The following is a 24,087-nucleotide window of genomic DNA, read 5'->3' as shown; positions in this document are numbered from 1 at the left end:
ATTATTGATGTCTTGTCAAGTTTGAATCTGCAAAGAAACATAATATATTTATGTATTTCAGCGCAGCTAAATTGACCATACAATTTTTGTGTATTTACTAAAACTAATGTGCACTGTGACCTATCTATTTCTGCAGAATCCACAGTTAACTTTGTCAGCATCCATGTATTAGCCTAGGCCGGTAAACTACTGACATAGGTTTAAAACTATCCCTCACCTGAAATGTGTGTAATGGAGTTTGGGATTTTATACTTGGATGCATGTGTCTATAAAATGTACTCCTATTATTTTCCCCAAATCAGCTAAGACATATGAGGAGAAGAGGAGGTTTTGGCTACTGCCGAAAGGACACAATCAAGGAAGGAGCAATGCAAGCAGAAAAGTGATGAGGCAGAATGGCAACAATAGGGAAAAGGGTATCCAGTTTTCATTCTAAGTTCAATTGCAAGGTACTTGACAAAACATTCAAGATATCAGAACGAACTCATGTGAATCATACAACTGAAGTAGATTGAGGACAATGAACTGAAGTTGATGAAAAAAACTAAATTAGGCCATACTTGTGAAAAACGTACAACCCCAACCCTTAAAGCTTTACACATACAAATCAGTCGACCAAAACATTAAATACATATATCCCACCTTGATATTAAAAACTATTTATTTTTACATTTCTCACTCCCAACTTATCTTGCATATCCTCCAACTGCTGGTGTAAAGTACCGCATTTTAGAGACTATTTGTTTTAGTTGCTTTCAAAGTTGAACATATTTTGCAGTTTATTCATTCAGCAGAAGAGAACATCAAATGGATCTATTGAATCATGGCAAGATTATTTGTTTTTCTCACCATTATACATTTAACAACATTCACAGGGAAACCCATGGGTCATATTTTAGCTGCAAAAGACCTTGCGTATGTATGTCAGCTCCTTGAAAGTTCACATACGAGTCTCCTTCGTACACTCTTACTCGCACTCGTGTGCAAGACACGCTGGACAGCGATAATGTGAGCAGGGCCTTTCTTCTTTCAGACTGGTTTCAGGCAAAAAGGCCAATCCTTTTAGAGTTTCGACCTCTCTGCTTCGTGACTGTTTCCCTTTTGCACATAGGCAAATCCACTGACTCCATTCTGTGTATTCCACTCCTTCTTCAGCTGTTTAAAACAAAATTTTGCTTAAAAACAGTTCCAAGAAGCACAAACAGCAATACTATTAAATGTGCAATCTCTATCTTGCCCATTTATGACTTTTTCCCAACTTCGGCGTTTGGGGGCCTCTGGACTTAGAAGAAATTACAAGGCTTCCAACTCTACTCTCCCAGATACTATAAGCTGCAGTAACATATACATGCATCCCCCCTTGAAAAACTCAATTTACAAGACTATTCACCAACAAAAACAGACCTGGTGTACATGAACAGTCAATGTAACGTACCTTGGGACGTATTGACAGTGTCAGGAGCATGAGGCACACCACCAGTGAGAAGTTGGAGCACATGGACCACATAAGGAAGTTGTGTTACATGGATAGTGTGACTAGTTTGGGGAATGAGGACAGAAAGTGTATGCCAGCCTCGGCATGTGGGTATACAAGGTGAGTGGGTTAAGGCATATTGAGAATGAAAGGAGCTTGGGACACGTCAACACAACGGGGCAGCATCTAGCACATTGGAATACAGTATATGAAGATTGGGAAACCTAGTGCAAGGTAGTCACATGAAAAGAGTGTGTGAAGATTGTGTATATGAACCGACACTATAAGCAGCCTGGGGGTCACATGGACAGATACCGTGAGACATTTAGAAAACAGTGAAAGTGAAAGAGCTTAGCGCAGATGAACAAATAGTGTGATAATCTTGAGGAACATGGACAGAGTGTGTAAATGGTAGAGCATGCAGGCAGACATGTTTGAGGAGCTTGGTTCACGTGGAAAGACAGCATGAGGGAGTCACAGTTCACTTACAACAGTGGAATGAGCTTGTGGCTTAAGGACAGACTGTATACCACTTGGGGCACATAGATACAGTGTGACAAACTCATGCACCTACACAGGGGATGGAAGGAGGTTGAATCAAGTGGCCATTGTAGGGAGCTTGGACGCACAAGGGCAGTATGAAGAGTAAGTAGAGTTTGGAGGCAGAGTGAAGATTTGGTATAAAAGGTTAGAATGAATGAAATCCTTGTTGCACATGGGCAGACTGGAAAGTTTGGGGATAGCTTGTGTAAGGCACATGGACACAATGGGCAACCTTTGTCCTCAGCAAACTCAGTCCTCTTCTTTTCACAGCACAAAGCTGAAGCCCATGGAGCCAATTAAGCTCAGCTGTAAACTTTACAAAAATAATACTATTACATATAAGAAAGCATAGCGAAAACACTTGAAGGAGTTAGCACGGTTTAGTAAATAAACTTGTGTGAAATAACTGCTGTATGTCTATTTGGTATCTACTAACCTGTGCTCCCACTCCAATGCACTGATCCTTAGCACGGCATTTAGGCACCTCTGTATATTACGTTATTTTATAGGCATTTCTAAAGCGCTGGGGTTACTCAAAGGTGTCCTGGCGCTAGCTACTATCCTCGGAGCACTGAATGTGGTAGACTTATTTACATGTTTAAGAGACAGGTTTTTAATCCTTTCATGAATGCCAGGAGATCAGTGGCGTTTCTTAGACGGAAAGGAAGGTCCTTCCAGGACTTTGCAGCACACACAATAAAGTTTTTCCCACCTCACAAAGCTTTTTTAGTGGGTGGTACTGTCACTAACTTAGCTCCTAGAGAGCAAAGAGTTCTTTTGGGCAAGTACCACTGAAACTGCTGCTTCAGGTAATCTGGGCCTGTTCCATGTAGGGCCTTGTAAACGGTGCGTAGGGATTTAAAACACACCAGTTTCCTAACAGGTAACCAGTGAAGTTTTTTTATTTCTTTGGAAATTTAAGCAAATTTGGTTGTGCCGGTGAGCAATCTCGCTGCCGTGTTTTGCAACAGTTGAAGTTTGTTCAGGAAACGTTCTTGTATATTTAGGTAAAGACAGTTCCAGTAGTCCTGCCTTGACAGGATAAGTGCTACGACAGCTGTCTGCTGACTTTCAGCCGGTAGAAAGGGCAGTATTTTCTTGATAATTCTGAGAGCATAAGAGGTGGCTGATGCCACTGCATTAATCTGGTCACCAACGTTTACTTTCCTGGTGAGTGTAGGAAGAGTGCCCAGTGCTTCTGGCCACCAATTTGGGGTCCAGAAATTGACATCGTTACCAAATACAATGACCTCAGTCTTGCCCGATTGAGCTTCAGGCAATTCTGTGGCATCCACCTCCCGACTGCTTCCATACAATAATGGAACCGTTTGTCTATTCCCGATTCCTGTCCTGACAGCAGGAACACAACAATTTGTGTGTCATCTGCATATGAGGTAAGGCAGAAGCCAAAGGAACTGATTAAGGAGGCCAAAGATGATACATACACATTAAAAAGTGTGGGGCTAAGAGAAGACACCTGCAGTACTCTACAAGGCAGGGAAAAAGGTTTGGACTGGAATTCAACCAGTGACACGATTTGTAATCTGTCACAATATCAGCTCATCACAGATCAAACGTGACCTAAGGTTTCTATACACAAGTAATGTTCGAACCAATGTTTGATGTGGAGGAAAACCACTTGGAAGCATTTTGTCCTTGAGACAAATAGGCCCAACCCCCTGCAGCACAACCCATTTGGCAGCCAGTTTGCAGTACCACATTATGGATCAAGGAAGGGCACTGTCTGCAGTTAAGGTGATATTTTTGTCCCTATTTTAATGCTGTTCAAACTTGTATTCAAGGTTCATTAATTGAAAGCATTTATTGATATGGTGAGCGCTCCAAGCAAATGTTGTAAGCTCTAACTGCACTACTGACAGTGGTTCCAGTATAAAAATGTGTACACACGTTTTCAAAGTTTAGCAATATGAGGCTATGTATAATGCTCCCAGAATGCGCTCTGATTTGATGCAAATATTTGCAGAAGCTTGAAAGCAAGACTGATGATTCTTTGCTTTCAAAATAAAATGTTAATAAAAAACATGAATATCAAAAGAGGAACAAGGGCACCGAAAGGAATTAGACAGGGACCTTGGGTAGATACGTATTACAGGAAACAGTGGTCCCTGAAAGCAAAACGATAGAGCAAAAAATGAATATAGTCAAAATTGAAACTATATTATAGCCAATGTCCAGCCGGGCATGGCAACTTTAATAAGTAGAAGTTCTTAACAGTGAACCAGAAAATGCAAGTAGAATTTCGGTGGGACACAAGCCTGTATCCTATGACTTACATATCAAGTTGACAAAAAAATGATAAAACACATTCAGGCAATTACATTGATGTTTCTTTTTTGAAATAGTGAATAGCGAAACATCTGGTATTCAGATTGCCACCTTCACACTATATTTCATACAGCAGTATTAAGGTGTAGGGTGGGCAACAGAGTCGACGGCGTTTCGATCCTTATGAGAAAGATACAGGATCATCATCAGGACTAAATTAGTTAAATTGCCCTTATTTAGAATGCCTGAGTGAACATCGGACAATAAGGCAAACATGAAACCAACATAAATATGGAAAAAATAATAAAGGTGAGGGAAGGGAAAAGGGAAAAAACAATCAATCGGTTTATAATTACAATTAAACAAAACATTTCGCATCAAAATGGCACTACGTCAGATCAGGGGCTAGTTCCTGTGTGCATTCTCATGCAGAAGAGACATAGCGAGCATTCGTCTCATGGCAGCCAATGTCTAAGCAGAAATACGGAAATAAACACTGTTTAAGGTAACGCTATAGAAAGGTAAAAGCAGCAAAAAATGAATATAGTCAAAATTGAAACTATATTATAGCTAATTCCCCATCCACTCACCCCCACTCCACTGCCGTTCCCTGTCACCCCTCTTATTACCCTTCAGATACCACAGGCTTCTTCACTTAGCACCCTCCTACGCCTCACGGGTTCACAGCGCACCGCGCAACAAGTGATAGTGATTAGCATACTACGGCTAGCATGAGGTCTTTTACCTTTCTATAGCGTTACCTTAAACAGTGTTTATTTCCGTATTTCTGCTTAGACATTGGCTGCCATGAGACGAATGCTCGCTATGTCTCTTCTGCATGAGAATGCACACAGGAACTAGCCCCTGATCTGACGTAGTGCCATTTTGATGCGAAATGTTTTGTTTAATTGTAATTATAAACCGATTGATTGTTTTTTCCCTTTTCCCTTCCCTCCCCTTTATTATTTTTTCCATATTTATGTTGGTTTCATGTTTGCCTTATTGTCCGATGTTCACTCAGGCATTCTAAATAAGGGCAATTTAACTAATTTAGTCCTGATGATGATCCTGTATCTTTCTCATAAGGATCGAAACGCCGTCGACTCTGTTGCCCACCCTACACCTTAATACTGCTGTATGAAATATAGTGTGAAGGTGGCAATCTGAATACCAGATGTTTCGCTATTCATTATTTCAAAAAAGAAACATCAATGTAATTGCCTGAATGTGTTTTATCATTTTTTTGTCAACTTGATATGTAAGTCATAGGATACAGGCTTGTGTCCCACCGAAATTCTACTTGCATTTTCTGGTTCACTGTTAAGAACTTCTACTTATTAAAGTTGCCATGCCCGGCTGGACATTGGCTATAATATAGTTTCAATTTTGACTATATTCATTTTTTGCTCTATCGTTTTGCTTTCAGGGACCACTGTTTCCTGTAATAAATAAAAAACATGAAAGCAGGGAAAAAAATCATTTTGCGAAACTACTGTAAAATTTCAGGTACCATTTCTTTGCAGCATCATTTAGTAACGTGTTGATGCATGCTAGTATTCCCCAAAAATATTCATAATGGAAAATGAGTGTAACAAATTTCAATAAGATTATGGGAAACAAAAATAAACAAGCATTGGCAAAGCCTGTAGGTCTGAAATTGGTGGTCATATTTTTAGTTTTGGCAATGCGTGACTTGTTTTGGCATGGTTTTTGTAAAACCTTACTGGAGTTGGAGCTGCTGGACCCTCACCATTGTAACAAAGATTGGCAAAAGCAAACATTTTTGTGTCTCAAAAAGCACACACTGCTGTAGTGAAGACAGGGTTTTGCCTGCACACATTGCTATGTTAGCATAAGCGTTTTAGAAGTTAAACGCCATCTTGCCGCTTTGCTGCTTTTGCACACGACACTACAGGTAGCTGTTATTATAAGTAAAGCTGCTTGCTTGCTTTTCTTCACATGGGAACGGTCTGTTGTTTACATCTCTAGACGTGCACTGCGACCTTAGTCTGAACACTGTGTGCAGAAACCGTCAAGGTCAAATAACAATGTATGCTGTTGAATTCAGGTTGATCGGCCCACGCTCTAGACACAACAAGCACACAGCTGCAAATATTTGAAACTCGGGTGATTTTAATATTGCATTTGCATGCATGATTCAGACACTTGAAGAAAACCTTTCCAGACACAGAGCAGTGCTGATCCTGTGATGCGATTCACCTAAGCTGATCTTTGAGGTATGGGGTTCCCCATTCAAACCTAGAGACCTTCTATTATGATTATTATTATTATTATATAAAACTAGCTTACTAGCCAGGGAAGGGTGGTACACAAGGAATTATAGGACCTGTTTCCACTATCATTGTAATGTGATTTCTCCCTTTGTTTTCTATGGTATTGTAACAATTCTGATGGTTTTATTTCTAATCATTTGTCTGCTTATGTTAGCCAAAGTACTGCACCTTAGAGCACGAAGTTAAAAATAAACATTTTAAACTTTTCCGTGTCTGATTACTCACGTTGTGGACTGATAGGAGAATAATAACGAAAAGGTGTTTCTGATTCCCACCATTCCTGAGAGTACTCTAAGGGGCATATGCATCAACATTAGCATTTGCGATTCCTTATTAGCGAAAAATAAGGAATCGCTAATAAGGAATAGCAAAAGGCTATGCATGTAGGAATCGCTATTCAAATAGCGATTCCTTAACATTCCTTATTACCGAATCGGTAATACCGAATCGGTAATAAGGAATACCTACCCATTCATTCCTATGGGCTTGGAGGCCCATAGGAATGAATGTAAAGCCATTCTGTATTAGCGATTCGGTATTACCGAATCGCTAATAGCTGGAGCACTTTCAAGGGTGCCAGGGTGTCAAAAGGACACCCTGTTGCACCCCTGAAAATGATATGTGCACATATGTTGCACACACACATGCTCTAAGGGCATGTGTGTGCGCAACATGACACTTTGAAAAATGCACAAAAGTGCATTTTTCAAAGTTTTTGCAAATTACCATGCAGTTCATCTTCATGGTAATTTGCTCCCCTTATTAGCGAAATCGCTAATTTTTTACCTTTGATGCATTGCATTTAAGGAATCTCACTTTGGGATTCCTTAAATGCAATCGCTATTTAAGGAATCGGTATTTAAGGAATCCCTATTTAAAGAATCGCTATTTAAGGATTCCTTAAATACCGATTTCTGCTTTTGGGTTGATGCAAGGGAATTTTTTACTTAATACCGGGAGCTAATAAGGAATCGGTATTTTACCGACTGGATTTTGGGTTGATGCATAAGGCTGTAAGTCGCTTGTTCTGGGGTGTCTAATCATTGGTAGCTTCGAGATGATACGGAGAACGAATGAGACACTGATGCTAGTCGGATAGGGGTTCTGGGTACTGAGGTGAGTTTTTTGGTACACCACAATTCACTGAGGTCCTGGTTTCCTGCGCATAGTTCTGTGCATGAGCAGAATCCCCGCAACATGGCGCACCTAACGTTTTGGTCTTATGATTGAGATGCCTTACTAGTGCTTATATTTGTCCACAACACCCTCACTCTTGTTTCCGGTTAGCGGGAGTGACGGTTTAAACCTACCTATATAGTTGACTTATAGGTTCATTCAAGCTTGACAATTAAAAAGGTTTCTTTTTCAAATACTGACCCTTTTTGTGCTACGGGTTAATATAGATTGTTTTTCTTCTCTGCGTCCTTATGGCTGAAGTTGCTATTGCAGCGCATAGTCGTGCACCTCTACGGCGTCATTTGACGCAGTTCGGGGTGCCAGACGATGGAATGTCTATTATCTTTGTAGTGAGTGCCGATGAGCTGTTTTAGTCTTGGGTTACTTTTCCGGAGGTGAATGCGGATAAGACATTTCACGCATACACTCCTACGGCAATTCCAGCTAATTACACGCCATATTGGGCGCAGGAAATTCCAATTTCCGCTTGGCAGCATCGTATTAGGTTCAATGGCGCCCTCCCACACACCGAAACTCCGGTTCGGTTAGGTCCCTTGTCTATTCCTGGGTCCACTTGGCCAGTCTTGGCCGTGTTCACACCTCATCCACGATATTTGCAAGCCCCGGTGGATGACTTACGTCAACTCCATACCGCCTTGATTGCGGTGCATAGGGCTTTAGTGCAATATGTCTCTCGCAATGTCCAGGTGGGGGCACCTGGGGTTGCGACGCACCCAGCTGGACCGGCCGGGATTACTATTAGTCCCGTCATGGTTAATTCGGTAATGGGCAAGCGCCCCCCGAATAAGGACGATATGCCTTATTGGCTTGCTGTGAAATTTGACCAGCTGGAAGCAGTGTTTCCCAACTCTACTCCTGTGGAAAAACACAGGATCCTTACCATTAGTTTGCAGAAAGACTTAGTCCCAGAGGTAACAGATTGTGAGAACTGGGGTAAAGTGTTTGCAGCAGTCTACGCGAAGTGCTTCGTCACCCCGTCTATGACTGTACTGCCCTACGTAATTAAGCGTGTTCAGGATGAGCACGGTCCGGAGGCGGCGGTCGAGTTAGGAACGAGGCTTGTCGGTGTGTTCGACGTAGTTGCTGATCTCATCCTTGCTAACGTCAAGGGAGATGCGGTTAACTTTCAAGTGTCGAATGAGCTGCGCCTCGTCGCCGACGTCGATAAACCCCGGCAGTTACCAAGAATTATTGCGGAGGCTTATAAGACCATTGGCCGCAATAGTTTAGGGGTTAAGGCTTTTGCTAAAACAACAGCACAACCGCAAACTCAGATGGTTAAGTCTACTAAAGACGACCGTCCAGCTTTTACAAAACAATTTGGAAAACTAAGAAACAGGGGAAGCAGCAACAGAAACAGGGATCTCATGACTACTGAACGCATATATGAATTGCGCGATCGCACTAGAATTAGGTCTCCTGATAGATTTCAGGTCCCTGAACAACGTTCTTCTCGTTCTTCACAGGAAACATTGGTCTCACAGTCCGGTGGAGGTGAACGTGACAGAGGTTGCGGTGCCCCACAAGGACGTGAGCAGCCCCGCCCAGCTGCTGGTAAAGGCAAACAGGACGAATTTGCACGACCTCCGTTTCAGAAAAAGAAAGTTGCTGTACTAACAGCGAGGTATGCCACAGATAGTGAGAACACAGCTTTGAAACCTAACATGGGCACTAACGCTGCTAGACAGCGCAGCGGAGGTTACAATAGTGCGGCAAGCACTGCGTCCATATCTGAAGGCGACAGCAACTGACACATTTATTACTGTGGAAACTGCGGACACTAGAGTGGCTCCCCCTGACAGACTATATGACATAGTCCTTTTAATTGAAGGTGACATACAACGGAACATTAAAGGCATTTTTGGGGAAAATCTGACCTCTACATATGACATTCTGTTAGCAGAGGCGGACTGGCCCCCAGCTTTTGTTTTGGCCGCTCCTAGAGGGGAGGAGGTAATCCTCCCATCTTTCCCGCACACAGTGCCGAAGAAGCAAGCTCAGAACTTTGCAGAAAAGTGGGCACAGGTGCTTGCTCCAGCATTGTACTGTACTCGGGTTGGGTGGGATAAATTATCACCAAGCCATGAGATTCCATTACAGTCTATGCCACAGCCACAACCCCAATATCCCATGCGCCGGGAAGCTAGATCTCACGTCGCAGAAATCCTTGACCAATTAGAATATCAAGGTGAAATTGAAATATGTGTGTCACCCATGAATAATCCTCTTTTCACTGTAACCAAACCTGATGGGTCGTACCGCCTAGTTTTGGATTATCGGCATTTGAACTCTCATTGTCGGACGTGCGCGGTACAGAATACCCACAGTTCTGCCCTCGTTGATAGTCTCGTGAGAAAAAGGTTTAAGACCACACTTGACAACTCCAATGGCTTTTACAGCCATAACTTGTCCTCTATTAGTAGTCAATGGACAGCCTTTATTTCGGGTGGCAAACAGAAAGAGTTTAAAAGAGTAGCCATGGGCTATAAAAACAGTCCTGGTGTCTTTGCCGCACGTGTAGTCTCTCTGTTGGAGAGCATTGACCCTGATGGGTACTCGTATGTTGATGATATTTATCTCACGGACGACTAATTATGGCCGCATCTGTGTCGCGTTGACCGCATCATTGTCATGTTTGCGGACTTCGGTTACAAATTTAACTTTGCAAAATCACACATTGTAGAGTATACAGTGTTGTTTTTGGGCTATGAACTCAACAACGAAGGTCGAGGTTTAGCACCCAACTTCCTGGAGAAATGCGCATGTTTGCACGCTCCAACAACTCTAAAAAACTACAATCTTTGCTGGTTTTTTTTTTTAATTTCGGGCGTACTTACATTCCCGATTATGCCCAGCGTATCAAGCCGCTATATGCTTTGGTACAACCAACTTTTTCCAAATCGAGCTGGCTGCCAGAACATTCAGCTATCTTGCAATCTTTGCAGGCTGATCTTCTTGCTTCTAAATACTTATTGATGCATGATAACCACACTAACCTCGTAATAAGAATTGTGCCTGGTGCAGTGAGTTTCACATACTTAACGTTAAATGAGGGAGACACAGTCCCTATTGCTTACAAGTCACACTTGTACACTTCTGCTGTAATGCGCTTTTCAAAAGTCTAAAAAGTTTTGACTGCAGTGCAGATGGCGATTCTGAAAGAGAGAGCGCTGTCGCAAGGGAAACGCATGTTGGTTGTCACACCGTATCCTGCCCTTGAGGCAGTGACGAAAGCCAGTGTACCGTGCATCCGCGTTGGATACAATGAGCCACTTCTTTGACGTCTCCGGATGTCACTTTCATCTTTGATGCCTCATTGCAGACTCAGGAGTATTTGCAGTATGAATTTGTTCATCCAGCTCCTCTGTCCTTGCGCCCGCTTGAGGATTACCATTGTATCATTTACACTGACGGTTCGGCGCAACCGGCGACGGATTCTAAGCACACATATTCAGCGGCCTGCGCAATAGTGGCTGGTACTTTTGTGAATGGAGAATTCAAGTCTGATGTTGTGCACACGCAGACATTGGGTAATTGTACCGCTCAATTGGCAGAGCTACGTGCTCTGGTGCTTGCACTAGAATTTGCTGATCCTCGAGTCACTACTCTTATTGTGAGTGACTCTTTTTACAGTCTTTCAACGACAATTTATTCTTTTGGTCTCAAAATGAATATCGTGATTCCAAAGGTAGCACAATCAAACATAAAATGCTTTCGGTTCGAGTCGCAGAGCTGCCGCTCGTGAATGTAAATTCACACTCTTGGTCACCAGCGCGTAGGTGTCCACGCTGTTGGCAACAGTTTAGCTGACGAAACAGCGAAAACAGCAGTGGCAACATATCTAGTAGCAGCAGTTACAAGATCCAAAAGTAAAATTGATGATGACATCTTGGCAGCCATTGCTGCTACAGAGAAGGGTGATAATCACCCTCGGGGTTTCCCTTCTAAATACTCTTATCATTTAAGTCCTGATAAAGTTCCCTATGTGAGAATTAACAACGTTGGTGACAGACTGATTCCCAACGCGGACCACAGACTTTCTTTGATAACAGCCGCTCACGAAGGTATGGCCTCAGCCCATGCCAGCGTTTTAGCGGCTGTCACTATCTTACGACAACGTTACTGGTGGCGTGGATTGTATAAACAGACTCGTGATTATGTCCTTACTTGTGACATATGCCAGCAGATTAAACATTCGACTGCTGCGCATCCACCTCAGACACAGTTGTACATATCTAATAAGCCACTTGGGTGTGTTTTTTTGGATCACTGCGGTCCTTTCTCCTCTGAAACTGCGTATAAGTGCATCTTAGTTGCAGTGGATTTGTGCACACGTTTTCTATGGGTCTGGCCACAAAGGAGTGATGATGCTCAAACGGTCATCAGGGATTTGCGTGTCTTTGTGGGAATGTTTGCATGTGGTACCCTCCATTCAGACCAGGGTCCAACGTTCGCCTCTAAGGCGTACAAGGATGCCATGAGATCTTTGGGGGTCCAAGTCAAATTTTCGTCTCCATACCGGCCTGAGGGCAATAGTGTTGTGAAACAAATGAACCATGACTTTAAGCAGTCCTTGACAGCTAGGGTTTTAGGTACTGGCAGGAACTGGTTGGCCCATTTGTATAGTGTTCAACGAGCACTTAATAATCTCCCTAGAAGGTCTCTGGGTGGGCGGACCCCATACAAAATGCTCTTTGGCATAAAAATGTTTGTCCCGGACCTTGATGGTCTAGACATGGCGGCGTCGGCGGCACCCTTTGACGTAGATGATCATTCTGCTGTGTTACAGAATCTGCAAGAGACTCAAGACAGTCTTGCAAAGGAACACTTGCCCTCCACAACTGATGCTGCACTTCAGATTCCGGTAGTTGGCTGGCTACCTCGAGTTGGTGACCTGGTCCGTGAGAAGGTGGAGAACAAGAAGGAGTTCGGACCCTCTTATCGTGCACCGGTTCCAGTGCTTGGCGTGCAGGGTACGAGAACAGTCATTTTACCTCATCTTCCTGGTCGCAAGAATAACAGGTACATCTCCATTGCCAATGTCAAACTACAACGAGTGGCCGATTCTTCTTAGTATGACTCCAGCGGTCTCTTGTCCAGCAATGCTGAGAAATTCTGTTTTGCCTCTGGCAAATACCAAAAGGCCTGACATTGCCATTGAGATGCATACATTTACTAATCCTTTATTGACTCCACCGGCTGGTGGTCCCCATGAAGATACTGAGTATACCTATCCCACAGATGTGTCGTTGCCTGGTTTGCAATCAAGTGCAGTTGACCAGTCATGTTTTTCATTTGACACTAACTCTATCACATCGAATGCCCCATCGAAAATTTCAATTTTTGCTGTTTGGTTTAAAAGACATTTTTTAATTCCCCATTGGACTTACATTTGGCTGGTGCTCATATCTATTTTTTTGTTCATGTCCATTGGATTTGTGGTTGTCTTTTTTCGTCTAGTGAATGGACATTATCTGACCGAAAGATCTGCAATTAGATTAATTGATGGAACTTTGGCTCCCCACTCCTCATAACACATTATGAAGAGGGACCAGACTTTTGTTAATAATACTGTCTGGCCTGTGTTAGATGGAATTGTATGGGATACTGTAACATTTCGAATTCATGGCCCCACAGAGGTGATTAATGTCCCCAATGTACTTCGTGTTTCTATGGGAGATGTTGTGAAACAAAACATACACTCTGATGATTGGGATGTCCAAGCCGTAGAGGCTCTTTTTTCTGATTTGAAATATTATGCTGCCTTTGATGCTGAGGATTTGTATTTAGACTCAGCAAATAATAGATAATTGTTTTGCTACCAACACTATGGCAATCATTTCCTGCATAAAGCGAATACCTTTAGAAATTTCGTTAATTATACGCAATGGGAACATTGTCCAGCACCCATTGAAGGCAGCTCCAAAACTCTAATGAAAAAATGTACATATTATACTGATTTTAGTGTTTCTAAACCTGAAGCCTTTTATTTTAAAATGGCTGCTGAGACAGCTTCCAAAGTTAGACTGACACATACAAAATTACTGTATTCAAAATCCTTTATGGATGAATTAGCTATAGGGGGCTATGAGCTGTGGAAAGATACCATTGATCTTAAATCTGTTTGGGGTTCTAAACCCTGGCAGGTACAAGGTTCTGAGGCTTTGCATCGTGCATGCCTTATCCCGAACCACATGTTGTTTTTGAATTCTACCATTTTTCAGACCACCTGCTTTGGATTGGCTACTTCTAAAAAGATGAATTTTCCTACTATTCCTGATCTGGGTGCTTATCCGACCTGGGATAATCACACAGATTTGTCCCTTGATTAAATGCCGTCCCTAATTACTAATACCTCCTTTAATATTTCCACCCTGGATCCTCAAGGATGGTTATTATGGCAGAAAAGTTCAGATTCCTGTCAACATCGTTTTTTGGGTCTGCTCCCTGGCTATACACAGGTTAGAGTAGACCCCAGATTTTAATCTTCCCATTCTGTTACTACCTATTCTGTAGAAAAATTATGTCAAAATTGGCTTCAACACTCCACCTTGGCGTCAGTTAAACTTAATTTGTCCAAAGTAACTGACGATGTAGATTTGAATGATTTTGTTAAGGGCCCTATGGGTGGCAGGTCCAAAAGATGGGTGTATGCTGTTTACAACGAAGTTTGGAAATTATCTCAAATTGAAGCTGCTTCTAGATTAAGAGCTATTGATCAAGCAACTTTGGAAAAAGTGCTTGCTGTCATTGATAATAGCATTAACACTCTTTCTTCCAGAATTTACACATTAGATAATACTGTTTCATCTGTTGTGGATATTGTACAAGATGATAGGTCTGTTTTATACCATGGTCAAAATCAATTGCGTTCTATAATGCAGTTTGCATGGACTTTACAAACATTGAAGGCTGGGAAAGTTCCCTGGGACTACAGGACTACTTCATCTTTATTTCTACAGTTTAATCTGACTGATAAACAACAGTTCATGTCCATGAAGGATGCGACATATTCACTATAGCATATTGAAAAGTTGAAACCTTTACCATTCTCTGTGGCCGAATGGAACTCAGCTGTGTGGCTTATCCATGGGTTAATCACTTTACCTTTTCCATTGTTTAAGTTCAGTTCATGTATGAAACACTATGCCTTAGGCAGATATGAACCACTGGGTAACGCTTTCCTGCATGAAGTTTGGTCACTCCCATTTACATACAGGGGCATGAGAGAGGGTAAAGAGGTATTTTTAAAGGGAGAGGATTGCACTTCCACACCTGATCACTCAGTTTGTAGGAACATCCAATTGCATGGCGCTTGCAATGTTCACGCACCGAATTTAGCTTGCATTTTGAAGGGAAATCCTGTGCCAGCAATTACGCCAACTTTCATGTTATTAGCTAACGGTAGTTATTTGCTTTTAAATAATGAGGCGTGCTGCAGGATGCTTGCAGGTATACCGTACATCGTAACTGTCTCACAACGAGTAGTCTGTTGTAAGAATGTCCTTTTCCCACCCCCTCATGGGAGACTGGATGTATCCATCTGGCCTTCCATACCAACCTTGAAAGAAGAGTTCAACAAGATGAACAGAATAAGGGCTCTATTGTCTCAAAAAGAAGTCGCCCTAACTTCCTCTCGTGAAACATTTGTCCTTCATTTAGCTAACACGCGCACCTAGGTGCATGCTCTTTTAAATACTGATCTCCCCCTTCATTTCGGTGCTCTGATTCACACTATATTCAATGCCTTGTCAACAACTGGCTTGGCACATTTTTTCAAAGTTGTGGGCTCCGGCCTTGTGACCTCGTTCCAAACAATATTTGGTGTGATACTGGCATTTTTTCATACTATTTTTTCCAGCGTCTTCGGTGGGCTTCCATTAATTCTCGCCTTGACTGCTGGTGTGCTGCTGTTGGTTTGTTTGCTCTGCAATGGCTGCACTATCTGTGTCACACAACAGCCTGCCCCGGCTGCTTCAACTGCGCAACCGGATGCTTGAATACTATGGAACACTACCACCGGCCACTTTGAGCGTAGCGGAGTTATGGCCTGTGCGGCTGCGCATGGAATCCTAGGAAATTGGGATATATACGCAGCAGCCCATGACTCCCTGGCGCGAAGTTATCTCGAAGAACGCGCAAGTTGTCCTCTGATTGTGCTAGAGGCTCTGGTTATCGAAGAACATGTATGTTCCTTTACTTTATTAGATTGGATGGCTGAATCATTTACTGAAAATTACAATGACTTCCTCTTGGAGGCTGTTGCGAAATACTGTGCCTATACGTTGATGGATTAATTTGGCAGTTGACCATCTTCCGCACGTACTTACTCTAATTTTTTTACTTTTTATTTTTTACTCCAGATGGATCTGTGTATCGCCCCTGAGTGATGTTTTTATTTTTTACTTTTTTCCCCCCAACAAACTTTTCGAACTTTCACTACCAATTATGCGGATTGGCAATATATGAACTTGGTTCTGTCTCACTCCAACTCGAACTCTGCGTCACTACATTGCTTCCCTATTCGGTTTGTGGTCCGATCAAGGGAGGGTGTAGTGAAGACAGGGTTTTGCATGCACACATTGCTATGTTAGCATAAGCGTTTTAGAAGTTAAACGCCATCTTGTCGCTTTGCTGCTTTTACACATGACACTAGTTTTGGCAATGCGTGACTTGTTTTGGCATGGTTTTTGTAAAACCTTACTGGAGTTGGAGCTGCTGGACCCTCACCATTGTAACAAAGATTGGCAAAAGCAAACATTTTTGTGTCTCAAAAAGCACACACTGCTGTAGTGAAGACAGGGTTTTGCCTGCACACATTGCTATGTTAGCATAAGCGTTTTAGAAGTTAAACGCCATCTTGCCGCTTTGCTGCTTTTGCACACGACACTACAGGTAGCTGTTATTATAAGTAAAGCTGCTTGCTTGCTTTTCTTCACATGGGAACGGTCTGTTGTTTACATCTCTAGACGTGCACTGCGACCTTAGTCTGAACACTGTGTGCAGAAACCGTCAAGGTCAAATAACAATGTATGCTGTTGAATTCAGGTTGATTGGCCCACGCTCTAGACACAACAAGTACACAGCTACAAATATCTGAAACTCGGGTGCCTTTAATATTGCATTTACATGCATGATTCAGACACTTGGAGAAAACCTTTCCAGATACAGAGAGCAGTGCTGATCTTGTGATGTGATTCACCTAAGCTGATCTTTGAGATATGGGGTTCCCCATTCAAACCTAGAGACCTTCTATTATTATTATATAAAACTAGCTTACTAGCCAGGGGAGGGTGGTACACAAGGTATTATAGGACCTGTTTCCACTATCATTGTAATATGATGTCTCCCTTTGTTTTCTATGGTATTGTAACAATGCTGATGGTTTTATTTCTAATCATTTGTCTGCTTATGTTAGCTAAAGTACTGAACCTTAGAGCACGTAGTTAAAAATAAACATTTTAAACTTTTCCGTGTCTCTGATTACTCACGTTGTGGACTGATATGAGAATAATAACGAAAAGGTGTTTCTGATTCCCACCATTCCTGACAGTACTCTAAGTCGCTTGTTCTGGGTTGTCTAATCATTGGTAGCTTCGAGATGATACGGAGAACTAATGAGAAACTGATGCTAGTCGGATGGGGGTTCTGGGTACTGAGGCGAGTTTTTTGGTACACCACAATTCACTGAGGTCCTGGTTTCCTGCGCATAGTTCTGTGCATGAGCAGAATCCCCGCAACACTGCCACAGTAGTTACTGGCACTGAACAAAACTACTTTGTGTGCCGATAGGCTCCTTGTAAAGAGCAGAATGCTGTCACTCACAGTGAAGCCAGCCGATACAGAGAGAGAGACAGAATTTTAATAAACACAAAGATCGCTGTCAATGCCAGACCAAATAAGGGGCCCAATTATTAAAGAAAGCCTAAAAAGTGCACCCATAGTATATGTCCTTGCATTAAGTGCAGCTATACAGCTTTCGTGAATTCCAAGAATTTACAGGAGTAGGGAAAAAAATAGTACACCTAGAAAATATTTGTGAACTGCATTTTCGCATGAGCAAATATGCATTTGTAGATTTGCTCATGCGAAAATCTGAGTGTTTGCAAGTTCACTTTCCCTCCACCCGTTTTTTCACAACTCTGAAAGAAGGTTTACGTCTGCCATTGTCAGGAGTAAATTTCCAACATTTCTCAGTATGGTAAAAGATTAGAGAAGAGTTTTTGAAAACCCTTAAAACATGCAAGTTAGTAGGTTTGCACAGCCTCAAAAGGGAATTCTAACCCTGGAACTATTGCTTACCACTACCTTCAGCCCCAGTATGTAGATCTGCAGAACCATGGCAAAATAAGGGGATTGAAAATATCCAAACACTACTATGGTATGAGCCCTGGCATAATCAGAGAGGCTATATCAGAGCTCTTATATAATGAGATTGCTGCCGTAATTTGCCGCCATACTACATGGCACCAAAAGGGACAAGTGGATTTTGTTACAGGACAAGTAGATTTATGAAGCAACCTGCTCAATGGACAAGCAGATATTTTATTAAATTCCACACCCCTGAGATAGATAATAAATGAGGGGGCACTGAAATATTATAAAACAATACTGATTTTAAAAGAAGCTGGTGAGTATCCATTTTTGTGGATGAAATCTTTCACTTCTATGGTTATCTCGTATTCATTAAGCTGTGAATGTATAAACTGGTGTCTGATAGGTGAAGGGGGCTTATCTATTACTTGCACACCGTGGGCTGATGGCATACCTGTTGCTTAGCAGAGGTCTAGAGTTAGAGTGTGTTCTTTGTGGTACGTCACGTCTCACCTATGTCACAATTGTGTGTGATGTAAAATGTTTTGTGTATCTGCCATGGGTGTCTGTCTTATTCTATTGCGTTCGGCTCTGTTTGCGCCCAGTGTTTCTTAGTAATGAAAGTTACTAAAACAGAGATAGCTTAACATCATCAAGCATATTTGGGATATATTGGGTATTTGTCTTGAGTTTTGTCAAATGTTTCTGCACAGTCTAATATTCTATCTATTGCTGCTAAGTTTAGAAAGGGGCCATGACTAAAGAAAGGCTGAACATGTCTGACCATCACTGTTGTCAGACAAGTTTAGCCAGACACTTTGAGCCCCGGTCATGCTATTTAGCCTTAACTTCCAGTTGACTGTCAGTGAAGCTAAAGCAGGAGCCTGAAGAGCTTGGTTCGGTGACAATGTCCATGACCTATGATCCTTGTCCAGTAGTGCTAACATGTTCCATAAATGTCTTCTCTTTGTTTTAGGATTCCATCTTCTATCAGCCAGAATGTGCAGAGCCTTCTCAGTCCAATTTATTTATTCTTTGGGGTTTCATATAGTGGAAACAAAACCTGATGGTTTCAGAGCCCTTTTCATAAAACCAGTTTCAATAAAAAAGCACTCTGTTTCACTGAAGTCCTATAGTATCTCAAAAGTGTGACCATCCAAACCTAATTCCCTCTTAGGCCCTCATTAAGAGTCAGGTGGAGAAAAATGACTGCATGAAATAATATTCCCCGATTATGAGTGGGTACATTTTTTCAGGTGTGGGAGAACCAGATCTGATTTTAGGGTGCAGTAAATTGCCTTTCCCTACTCCTCCTGTTTCTTCTCACTTAACCTCACCGAGGAGTTCTTCGCATATATTTACGAACTGCTCAAAATAGGTCCACTGAACCAATACAAATTGGGAGTTCCTTGTGGTTTTACAACTTGAAAAATCTGTCCCACTGGGTAATTCCTCCTTCCATTGAGTTTAACTTGTAACGGCACAGTACTGGGTTCTGATTTATTGCACTGTAAAATGTGCGTGCGAATTTACGGTGCCACCAGTACTGTGCAATTCAAAATCAGGGCCTCGATGTATTAAGAGGGACCCTGCAGTGTAAGCTTCATTTAGAAACTTCTAGTTACTTCAAAGTGATGTTCCTCCTTGGTCTTCTCATAGGTACTTTGCATCAATGCCTTACCAGTATCAGAAGGCATAGTTTAAAAAAATTACTACTTAAAGGTTTTTTCGCTATTCTACTTTAAAACTTCTAATCTGTCCTGTTTTTGCATGATTATATGGACGTGTAGCCTTCTGCAACAAGTCTACTGGTATTTTGGGTTGCCTCAGTACTGCTCAAGCATGTCCCTGTCACACACAGAATTAGTGTGTGCTTGGTCCACGCAGAAATGGCTTCACATTTACAGACACATCTCACACTACTATAAAATAAAACCTCTAACTTTCCTCCAGTTTGAACCTCAGTCCCTCTTAAGGGAGAATGAGTGAAAATGACATGCCAAAAATAATTAGTACAACAGTTTTATACATGTCTTTACCAATTTTATTTGGTTTGGGACTCACACCTTGATCCATACTCGTATAGTAGTGTGAGTCTTTTATCTTGTGACACAATTCCACATATTTGGAGCTATTCACATAAGTAACTTACACGTATGTATAAGTTCCACATATAAGGTTATTCTTGTTCTTTTGAGTAACTTTACTACTTTGGTTTATTTTGAATATCCGAGTGTAAAGTTACACAAAAGCTTAGACTTAAACATCTCCACCCCATGTACAGGGAGGTGGTGCCAAATTTCCGAGTCTATGTTACGACTGCCAAAAATTCAACAGCAGTAAGTCCAGCTTCACACATGATTATCCAATGGCACTGCAATACTCTCATTCAGAAATTAATGGAGATAGGAACTTAAAATTAAACTCCATTGGAAATCATCTTCAATTTAATTTTTATTAATGCCTATTGATAATGATAAAAAACTATTAACCTAATACATTACCACAGGGAGATCTCCACCCCGACTGTGAAGACTCCAGATAGTAAAGTACAGGAAAAAGTAAAAAAGTTTATTAAAGTAACCAAAAAATGTGTAAATATGTTTTATGTAAAAAATTAATGTAAACTAATTTTTTTATCTTTATTTTACATGTAGATCAAAATGAAAAAAAAATCTGTACTATTAATTTTGAAGTAAATTGTTAAATAATATAAATATTAAATAAAAATTAGTTTTCTTAAGTTTAATTTATAAAATAATTCTCCCAAAAGTAAGCATAGTTATTAAAAGTAATGTACAAAATAAAGTAAAAGGAATGTAGTTATACTTAAATAACAATTAATTACATTCATTTATGAATTCAAACGGGGGTGTAAAAATATCTGATAATTAAATGATATCTTTTTTTTAACCCTAAATGATATTTATTCAAATTTTAATTATTTAAAAAAATGTATTTTAACATTAATTCCTATTAGTGTTTTTAAGTCCTTATCGTCCTTATTTTCTATACAAGGGTGTTGCAGTACCAGTGGTTGCCATATGTGGTTCTGGGCTAAAAATGTACCACTATTTTGAGTCCCTTTCGGCTGCAGTAACTTTAGAAGTGCAGTTTGTGAACAGAACTTGAGCTACTCTTTTGCGGGTGGGTTCATGTTCCTCCCTAAACCAAGGTTGACCAGGCATCAAGGATTTGACGGGACAGGCCTGGTTTCTGACCACTTTTTAGGTCTCGCTCTCGAGACCTATTGTCGCCGAGATGCCTCTCAAGGGAGACAGACCCGATTGGGGTCAGGGTCTGTGGACGCGCTTCTGAGACGCGCTTGCGCAGACGCACACACAGACACACACGCGCGCACACACCCCGCCGCTGCCGACCCCCCTCACCGCATCCGCGGCTGCCCAACGCGCGTGCACACACCTCGCCACCGCCGCGGCCCCCCCCCTGTACAACAAGCATTGGCAAAGCCAATAGGTCTCGTTTTAACAGCAGCGATGGTAGCACACAGACAGATGCCTTGCCAAACTACAGAACAATAATTAAGATATTCTCGTCATAAAAACAGCTGTGATGTTAACGTGCCCAATCAATTCAGCTCTTCTTTAATGAACACACTATGTAGCACTCTGACACCCTCATAATACGGCTGGCTACATACTCGAAAAGGACGGAGTAACTAACGCAGCCCACTTATGTCGGCCCCCTCAAGCAGGCAGCGGCACCCTCACTTACCCTCACTCCCGTACTGCTTGCCATTGTTCGCTCCCATCCTGAAGATTTCATACCCTCACCGACATCCCAAAGCGGAGCAATCCCTCAAGAGACGCAAAAACAGCTCCCCAGAACTTTCCACCGGCAGATTCATATTCGTGCAGCCAGGTCTGGAGCGCGTAAAGGAAACGTAGGGTACATGTTGCTCCCAGCCCAGCTGCCCCGCTCGCCTTCAATGCAACATCCAAGAGGCTTTCCTGAAACATCCAAAGGGATTTCCTCCGGCACCCGAGCTCCCTCTAGCTCCTCTGCCTTTGGAAGCGCACTTTCTGTTTCCCTTTGGCATTACCGTAATACTCAAAGTGGGCCGCCGCTCACAATTCTGCTCCGCACCGAAGGAACGCAGCTTAGCAGGCAATCATATTTGTTTGCTATACGCTTCATAATATATGATGTGATTGTGAGAGAGCACAAAATAGATGTAGCTTGAAAACAAAAACCCAAAACAAATCCAGAATCTCTGGGTGGAAGTCTTGTTAAAGTAACTTTCACAAATTCTACAAAAACGATCGTCTGCATTTCCAAATTAGCTGCGATGTTTTAATCTTCCCACCAAGGCTGACTTTAGCAAAGTTGGCGCCTGGTGTGACAATTTTTGTTGGCGCCCAGAATGACGACTTTCGCCTCACTGCCTTCCAACAGTGCCCCACATAGTCCCTCTCTCACACGTATTTATTTGTTTTTATGCTGGTACTTGGTGGGGTTGCGGTGGTGGGGCAACGCTGCAGTTAGGTAACCGTAAGACCGTGTGTTGCAGGTGCAGATAGCCCGGCCAAGTGTTTTTTGTAGAGTTTTATATAGAACGAACTAGACCCGATAAATTGGGTATCAGAGCGCTTTACATGAGCACCAGTTTCAATACAGATGGACACATTTTTGTTAGGCACAGGGAGATCAAGAGCTTTGCCCAGAATCAGAGGATGTTGAGCGTTGTTGCCGAGACTCGAACCTGGTTCCCCAGCTTCAAGGCCACTGCTCTAGCCCTAAGGGAACATCCTCTCACCTGTTGTTAGTCTTGGTGAGCGCCCCAGCGACTCCACACCCATTTTTTTTACTCTCTACCGCCCCCAGCCGAGAGCTGCGTGATGACATCATACCTCTCTTAGGTAGAGGCTGGGTGGTCCTCTACACTACTCATACCAGTTTAGGATGTCAGAGCACCGTACATTGCACACACATTATGCAGAGACCTGTGTAAATTACTGTATAGGAAAGGTTACATACAACAATTAGGACTACAAGGTGTAGGAGCCACATGTCATCCATACTTGAAGGTAGTATGTTTTAAGAGCACTTGGCATAATTTCTAGCCAAACACAGCACGTTGAGCAACATTAGGATAATGTAAGACGCAGGGAAAAAACATACGTTTCTAATCAAATGCCTTGCAGTTTGCAGGCGTCTCTTTGATGACAATTTATAGCTCACTGTGCTATATTGTTGGCAAGTAACAAAAACATCTCAGCGACAAAAGCAGTAACCCACTGAGCTATCTACATAAATAACAAATCTAGGATCTGCCTGGTACATATTCTTAGCAGCAGGCATTGTAACCCTCTACACTACTTTTATACGAGTCAAAACTGCCAGTAGACCAAACTCCCTCTCTCTCCATTAGTTCCATCAATCACCAGAGTTCCCCACCAACAACAGCACCTTGAATACTCCCGCGCAGCGGACGTAAGCGCTGCCGCGGGTTGGGAAATCCTTCGCTGCCATCAACCCTCAGGCCACGCCCACTGATGTGAGGCCACGCCCCCCCTACTAGCCTATAACTATGTGTATTTTTCGGACGCGCAGCGGACGAGCGCAGCGGGCGCGCCGAAGGCGCGTTTAAGGCAAGCCCGTCTGCGTCCGTCCGCGACCGGACGGGGCCAGGGGCACAGCTCCATGCCCATTTTATTTCCTATCCCCCTGAAACACTGTGCGCCCACCAAGGCCCTTGGGACTTGAATCAAGCAGTGAAGGATCATATCATAGAGGCCGGGATCCGAAGCGCCCATCCCCTACCCTCTTAACCACCCAACCTGCCTTCAACAACTCGACTCCCGATCTGCACCAGTTCCACCTCTGCTCAAGTAAGTGACTTACCGATTATCTCTGCCCTCCTACTAACACTCGGTCAGCAGTAAAACACCACCTTGACCTGTTTATTCTCCTAGACACTCAGAAACCTAACTTACTGTTCCTCACGGAAACCTGGTT

At 42.4% G+C, this 24,087-nt stretch overlaps 1 long non-coding RNA gene across 1 annotated transcript in view; it reads right to left on the bottom strand.

Moving 5' to 3' along the window:
* Positions 1-643: 643 nt before the first annotated feature.
* LOC146856359 (uncharacterized) overlaps positions 644-24,087 on the bottom strand; it is a 37,803-nt gene continuing 14,359 nt past the window's right edge. The window contains exon 2 of the long non-coding RNA XR_014980935.1: positions 644-1,155. This is a non-coding gene — a long non-coding RNA (uncharacterized LOC146856359). The remainder of the gene's footprint in view (positions 1,156-24,087) is intronic.

The sequence above is a fragment of the Triturus cristatus genome, chromosome 4_1 (genome assembly GCF_964204655.1).
Source record: "Triturus cristatus chromosome 4_1, aTriCri1.1, whole genome shotgun sequence".
Taxonomy (NCBI): domain Eukaryota; kingdom Metazoa; phylum Chordata; class Amphibia; order Caudata; family Salamandridae; genus Triturus; species Triturus cristatus.
This window is presented reverse-complemented; position numbering and strand designations above follow the sequence as displayed.